Consider the following 6,060-nt stretch of genomic DNA (forward strand, 5'->3'; position numbering starts at 1 on the left):
GGCGGGAGAAACCAAAACAAGGGTAGCAAACCCCGCTGGGAGGAATTTGTGAGGCAGATGAGATCTCTTTACCAAAAAAAAAATTCACCCCGCTTTGTAAATAAAACAAACCACCAAGACCACAAAGTACCATATAAGTCCACACACGCACACACTCAGGTCGCACGACAAATAGTACAAAAGGTGCAGCTGAGGGCACAGCTCAACAAGCCCTAAAAGAACAAAGAAAAAAGGTGGCAAGGCCACAAAGATGCTAATCCGGCTCAGGTGATGGCCGAGGAAGCGGTGGCGCCAAGCGAAGAGCCATCGCACAAAGATTAGCAATGATGATGTTGATGACGTCTCGGTTCTGGAGGCGGCTAAGCAGCCGCCAAAGCTGCAAATAGCCACACATTTTAAACACTGCGTCGGTAGCACGTCGAAGAGGAACACGCTGGATCACTAGCTTATTTCGAACCGTCCAAAGCATCCAAGCAAAGACCCCAATCTTCAGCCACCTAATGTGGCGACTCGCTGGGGGCGAGGCCTGGATCTCGGCAAAGAGGTCGAGGAAGTTGGTGTTACACCAACGACCACCGACCACCTCGCGCAGGCAACTCCAGAGAAACCGGGCGGAGACGCATGAGAAGAAAATGTGATTTGAGTATTCTTCGGTCCCATAAAGAGGACACATCCCGTCTCCCCGGCCATTTCGTTTTAACACCTCAACGCCGGAGGGGACACGCCCACGGATCCATTGCCACAAAAAGATTCTGATCTTCAGAGGGAGTCTGGTCGACCGGATCGTCTCCGGGGGCTCCGGCCGAGAGGTGGCAGCAATGACCCGGTATAGAGACTTCGTGGAGAATCTGCTCGAGGGCTCTAGGTGCCAGGATAGGCGATCATGCGCCGTCTCCAGGTCCAGCTCATGGAGCGCAACGCCGTCCATGAGCTCGTGCCAGGCAGATAGTTCCGGGGGCCCAAAGGGCGCTGGAACGCGAGACGCCCTAAGTCAATAAGGGTCGTCTCAACTGAGACCTGAGGGTCGACCGCGATGGATAATAGGTCCGAGAACCGGGCCGCGAAGGGGGAATCGCCAGCCCACCTATCGAACCAGAATAAGGTGGTCGTTCCAGATCCCACCGAAATGGAGGTTCTGATGCAGAGAACAGGCAGCAGTTGGATGACGGACTGCCAGAACTGGGAGCCCCCAAACCGCTGACAAAGGGGCAGGCCACACAGGTATTTATTCTGAATAATGTGGAGCCACAAGCCGCCGTCCCCATTGGCGATACGCTAGAGCCAGCGCGTTAGGAGCGAAATGTTCATCCGTTTTGGAGGACATGGTGCCGAGGCCGCCCTGGTCCCGCTGCTTGCAGATTTTGGTCCATCGCACCATGTGGTATTTCTGCTTATCACCATCGCCGACCCAGAAGAAGCGAGCCTGGATCGTGCCGATCTCATGTTAAAGCATCTCGGGCAGGCTGTAGAAGCTCATGATGAACAGGAGGAGGCTGGATAGGGAGGAGTTAATGAGGATCGTTCGACCTGCCTTAGACAACCATCGTCCCTACCATGGCTCAACACAGTGATGGAGTTTGAGAACCGAAGGCCTCGAGTCAGCGACAGAGAGCCGAGAGTCACTAATGGGAATCCCCAACTAGGTAGTGGGGAAGGAGTCGACCTGATAATTAAGTCGATTGGCAATAGTCCGACTCTCAGTGGGGGAATGGCCCATTACCATCACCTCGCTCTTATCAAAATTAATCTTGAGGCCAGAGATCTCCTAGAAGCAGAGCAGGAGAAAATTGACATTCATGATATCCTCCATGGTGCCCTCGGCCATAATGATGGTGTCATCGGCGTACTGGAGAAGGGAAACGCCATTTCCACCCCCCAGGTGTGGAACTAGACCTCGAATGTGTCATGTGTCCTTCGCCATGTTGAGGATGGTAGCCAAAGCATCAACGACCATGTTGAAGAGGAACGGAGAGAAAGGGTCACCCTGTCTAACCCCACATAGGGTGGGGAAGTAAGGACCAATCTCGCCGTTGATGTTGACCACGGTCTGACCGGAGGAGACCATTCGCATGACCCGGGTAACCCAGCGGTCATCAAACCCCTTCTGAAGCAGGACTTCCCAAAGGAATGTCCATCTAACCGTGTCATAGGCTTCGTGGAAGTCGATTTTCGGGAAGACGAACTTCTGGTGTTTGGTACGGACCTCATGACGTACTTCATGAAAGACTAGGACCGCATCCAGGATATACATGCCTGCGGACGTATCCCAAGGCCCCTCATATATCGTGCCCGACATCCACATATCTCAAATCCGAACTCTCAAATCAATGCACATCGATCATACACGCAAATGTTGCACGTAAATAACAAATGTTGGTACCAAAAACACATAATGTGTACATAAAATTTATTTTAAGTGCACAACTCAAACATCAGCTCTTTGGTTTTCATTATGGGTCCACATATGCTCCACAAGATCACTGAGTAGCTGCCCATGCACATGATGATCTCAAAGATTCTGAGGCACCTGCGGGAAGTTCATAAGTTGGGCTGCATTTTGATCTTCCGGGATTTGAACTTGTTCTCCAGGCGTTTCAAAATCATTGATTTGAGCAACACCATCACCCTCATTCTCGACAATCATATTGTGCAAGATAACACAACATGTCATGTGCTGCCGCAAAGTTTTTGATTTCCACATCATTGCAACTCCACGAACAATTCCCCAACGAGCTTGAAGTACTCTGAATGCCCTCTCCACACCCTTCCTAGTTGTTTCTTGCATTATTGCAAATTGTCTTTCTTTGTTACCGTGTGGTTCGGATATGGCCTTCACAAACGTCGTCCACTGAGGATAGATGCCATTCGCAAGATAGTAACCCATGTACAGTGTATTTGCACGGCAGTGATTCCCCATTATAAAGCCTCTTGAACAAGGGAGATTGTTCAAGCACATTGATGTCATTATGAGAACCCGACATTCCAAAAAAAGCATGTCAAATCCACAAGTCATGGGATGCCACTTCTTCTAGTATGATGGTGGCCTCTTTGGCGTGACCTTGATACGTTCCCCGCAAACCTTTGGGGCGGTTCTTCCATTAGTAATGCATGCAATCAATTAATCCGAGCATTCCTGGAAACCCTCTGGCCTCTCCAATAGCAACCAACTTTTTTGTGTCCTGCACATTTGGTTCTCTCAGATACTCTGCTCTAAACAACTGCACGACGACGCGGGCAAACTTGACAGTAGTCTTCAAGCATGTGCCCTCCCCCATCCTAACCATCTTACCAACAACATCTGCGACAATACCAGGTGCAAGCATCCTTAGAGCAGTGATAATCCCCAAGTGCAAGGAATCATCATAGCAATTTCCAAAGGTGGAAGTGATAAGTATGGAGTGTCGAACCCACAAGGAGCTAAAGGTAAGATCAATATTCTCTCAAGTCCTATCTGCCACTGATACGACTCTAGTACACCGAACGTTTGCTTCCATCTAGAAACGAGAAGTAAAACTACATTGTGGTTATGAAGAGGATAACTTTGCATGATATCGGAGAACTAAAATATAAAATAGGTGTTGTTAACATAAAGTTAGAATATATTATAAATAGCGAGTGTGGAACTATGATGGATCGGTGTGCGGAATTATCCTAGGCATTTATTAACAAGATCAGTGGTCGTCATTGCAATTTTATATGAGGGAGAGGCATAAGCTAACATACTTTCTCTCCTTGGATCATATGCACTTATGATTGGAACTCTAGCAAGCATCCGCAACTACTAAAGATCATTAAGGTAAAACCTAGCATTAAAGTATCAAGTCCCCCTTTTCCCATACGCAACAACCCCCTTACTCGGGTTTATGCTTTTGTCACTCAAGCAACCCACTATAAGAAAATCATGAACGTATTGCAACACCCTACAGCGGGAATCCTTCACGTGTGCGAGGCACGTAAGGCACCACAGGACAGCACAAAAAAACATACAACTCAAACCAATCTAGATCATCAATCTGTTGGGGAATGTAGTATTTCAAAAAAAAAATCCTATGATCACGCAAGATCTATCTAGGAGATGCATAGCAATGAGACGGGAGAGTGTGTCCACGTACCCTCGTAGACCGAAAGTAGAAGCGTTTAGTAATGCGGTTGATGTAGTCGAACGTCTTCACGATCCAACCGATCCAAGTACCGAACGTACGGCACCTCTGTGTTCTGCACACGTTCAGCACGGTGACGTCCCTCGAGCTCTTGATCTGGTTGAGGACGAGGGAGAGTTCCATCAGCACGACGGCGTGGCGATGGTGATGATCAAGTTACCGGCGTAGGGCTTCGCCTAAGCACTACGACGATATGACCGAGGTGGTAAACTGTGGAGGGGGGCACCGCACACGGCTAAGAGATGTCTGTTGTGCCTTTGGGGTGCCCCCCCCCCCCCGTCTACATATATAAAGGGGGGAGGAGGTGGTGGCTGGCCTAAGGGGGGGGGCCATAAGGGGGGTCCTACTTGGACTCCTAGTCCAAGTAGGATTGCCCCCCTCCTTCCTTCCACGGAGAGGGAAAAGGGGAAGGGAGAGAGAGGGAGAAGGAAAGAGGGGGGCCGGCCCCTCCCCTAGTCCAATTCGGTTTGGGCAAGGGGGGCGCCCCTCTCACATGGCCTTTCTCCTCTCCTCCAATAAGGCCCAATAGGCCCAATACTTCTCCCGGGGGGTTCTCGTAACCTCCCGGTACTGTGGGAAAATGCCCGAACCACTTGGAACCATTCTGATGTCCAAATGCAACCTTCCAATATATGAATATTTACCTCGCAGCCATTTCGAGACTCCTTGTCATGTCCGTGATCTCATCCGGGACTTCGAACAAACTTCAGTCATCAAATCACATAACTCATAATACAAATCGTGATCGAACGTTAAGCGTGCGGACCCTACGGGTTTGAGAACTATGTAGACATGACCGAGACACATTCTCCGGTCAATAACCAATAGCAGAACCTGGATGCTCATATTGGCTCCTACATATTCTACGAATAACTTTATTGGTCAAACCGCATAACAACATACGTCATTCCCTTTGTCATCGGTATGTTACTTGCCCGAGATTCGATCGTCGGTATCATCATACCTAGTTCAATATCGTTACCGGCAAGTCTCTTTGCTCGTTCCGTAATGCATCATCCCGTTACTAACTCATTAGTCACATTGCTTGCAAGGCTTATAGTGATGTGCATTACCGAGAGGGCCCAGAGATACCTCTGCAATACTCGGAGTGACAAATCCTAATCTTCATCTATGCCAACTCAACAAACACCATTGGAGACACCTGTAGAGCATCTTTATAATCACCCGGTTACGTTCTGACATTTGATAGCACACAAAGTGTTCCTCCGATATTCGGGAGTTGCATAATCTCATAGTCAGAGGAATATGTATAAGTCATGAAGAAAGCAATAGCAATAAAACTAAATGATCATTATCTAACCTAACGGATGGGTCTTGTCCATCACATCATTCTCTAATGATGTGATCCCATTCATCAAATGACAACACATGTCTATGGTCAGGAAACTTAACCATCTTTGATTAACGAGATAGTCAAGTAGAGGCATACTAGGGACACTCTGTTTGTCTATGTATTCACACATGTACTAAGTTTCCGATTAATAAAATTCTAGCATGAATAATAAACATTTATCATGATATAGGGAAATATAAATAACAACTTTATTATTGCCTCTAGGGCATATTTCCTTCAGTCTCCCACTTGCACTAGAGTCAATAATCTAGATTACGTAGTAATGATTCTAACACCCATGAAGTCTTGGTGCTGATCATGTTTTGCTCGCGAGAGAGGCTTAGTCAACGGGTCTGCAACATTCAGATCCGTATGTATCTTGCAAATCTCTATGTCTCCCTCCTTGACTTGATCGCAGATGGAATTGAAGTGTCTCTTGATGTGTTTGGTTCTCTTGTGAAATCTGGATTCCTTCGCCAAGGCCAATTGCTCCAGTATTGTCACAAAAGATTTTCATTGGACCTGATGCACTAGGTATTACACCTA

Source organism: Triticum urartu, chromosome 4A (assembly GCF_056163025.1).
Source record: "Triticum urartu cultivar PI428250 chromosome 4A, HENAU_Tu73, whole genome shotgun sequence".
Lineage (NCBI taxonomy): Eukaryota > Viridiplantae > Streptophyta > Magnoliopsida > Poales > Poaceae > Triticum > Triticum urartu.